We start from the raw sequence: 2,059 nt of genomic DNA, 5'->3' as shown, positions 1-2,059 counted from the left end.
AACCAAAGCAATCTACAGATTTAATTCAATTCCCATCAAAATACCAAAAGCATTTTTCACATAACTAAAACAAACAATCCCCAAATTTGTATAGAACCACAAAAGACCTTGAGTAGCCAAAGCAATCTTGAAAAAGAAAAACAAAGCTGGATGTGTCACAATTGCAGACTTAAAGTTATATTACAAAGCTCTAGTATTCAAAACAGTATGGTACTTGCACAAACGTGGACACATAGATCAATGTAGCAGAATAGAGAGCCCAGAAATAAACCCATGATTATATGGTCAATTCATCTTCAGTAAAGGAGGCAAGAATACACAATGGGAAAAAGTCTATTCAACAAATGGTGTTGGGAAAAGTGGAAAGCTACATAAAAAAGAAGGACACTGGATTTTTTCTTACACCATACACTGAAATAAATTCAAAATGGATTAAGAAATCTTGTCATGATGAGCACTGGATGATGTATGAAATTGTTGAACCACTGTATTGTACACCTGAAACTAATATAACATTGTATGTTATCTACACTGAAATTAAAATTTTTTTAATGGATTAAGGACCTAAATGTGAGACCTGAAACCATAAAAATCCTAGAAGAGAGCACAAGCAGTATTTTCTCTGACATCAGTCCTAACAATATTTTTCTAAATATGTTTCCTAAGGCAAAGGAAACAAAAGCAAAAATAAACTATTGGGAGTACATCAAAATAAAAAGCTTCTGCACAGCAAAGGAAACAATAAACACAACCAAAAGACAACCTACTGAAGGGGAGAAGATATTTGCAATTGACATATCTGATAAAGGTATCCAAAATATATAAAGAACTTATAAAACTCAACACCAAAAAAAAAAAAACCCTACAAATAATCCAATTTAAAAATGGGCAGAAGAAGCTTTGCACAATGGCAGTATCGTAGCCAATGAGGTTTATCCAAGGCGCGATTATTGCTAATTGAAAACTTTTCCCAAATAGGCAGAAGACATGAATATACATTTATCCAAAGACATACAGATGACCAACAGACCCATGAAAAGGTGCTCAACATCACTCATCATCAGGGAAATGCAAGTCGAAACCCCAATGAGATGTCACCTCACACCTGTCAGAATGGATAAAACAAAAAACTCAAGAAATGACAAGTGTTGGCAAGAATGTGGGAAAAAAGGAATCCTCATGCACTGCTGGTGGAAATGCAAACTGATGCAGTCACTGTGGAAAATAGTATGGAGGTTCTTCAAAAAAACTAAAAATAGAATTATCATATGATCCAGTAATCACACTACTCAGTATTTACCCAAAGAATATGTAAACACTAATTTGAAAGGATATATGCACCACTATGTAGCATTATTTACAATAGCCAAATTATGGAAGCAGCTTAAGTGTCCATTGGTAGATGGATAGATAAAAAAGTGATACACACGCAAACACACACACACACACACACACACACACACACACACACACACATGCGCGCGCATGCATACACATTATTCAGCCACAAAAAAGAATGAAATCTTGCCATTTGCAACAACATGGATGGATCTAGAGACTTCAATGCTAAGTGACATAAGTCAGAGAAAGACAAATACGATATGATTTCACTCATATGTGCTATTTAAGAAGCAATACAAATGAACAAGGGGAAATAAGAAACAAACCAAAGGAGAGACTCTTAACTATAGAGAACAAACTGCTGGTTAGCAGAGGGTAGGTGGTGGGTGGGATGGGTGAAATAAGTGAAGGGGATTAAGAATACACTTATCTTGATGAGCACTGAGTAATACATGGAATCGTTGAATCACTATATTGTACACCTGAAACTAATTAAACACTGTATGTTAGCTATAGTGTAATTAAAGTAAAATCAAAATTAAACATTTTTAAAAAGAGGGGCGCCTGGGTGGCTCGGTCGGTTAAGCGTGCAACTTCGGCTCAGGTCATTATCTCGTGGTCTGTGACTTCGAGCCCCGTGTCGGGCTCTGTGCTGACAGCTCAGAGCCTGGAGCCTGCTTCCGATTCTGTGTCTCCCTCTCTCTGTCCCTCCCCCGCG

The 2,059-nt window shown here is 36.8% G+C and overlaps 1 pseudogene; it reads left to right on the top strand.

Moving 5' to 3' along the window:
* The first annotated feature begins 896 nt into the window (after positions 1-896).
* LOC113597858 (uncharacterized) lies at positions 897-1,021 on the top strand (annotated as a pseudogene).
* The last annotated feature ends 1,038 nt before the right edge of the window (positions 1,022-2,059 follow it).

The sequence above is a fragment of the Acinonyx jubatus genome, chromosome X (assembly GCF_027475565.1).
Source record: "Acinonyx jubatus isolate Ajub_Pintada_27869175 chromosome X, VMU_Ajub_asm_v1.0, whole genome shotgun sequence".
Taxonomy (NCBI): Eukaryota; Metazoa; Chordata; class Mammalia; order Carnivora; family Felidae; genus Acinonyx; species Acinonyx jubatus.
The sequence above is the reverse complement of the archived record's forward strand: the minus strand, read 5'-3'. Positions and strand labels throughout refer to the sequence as shown.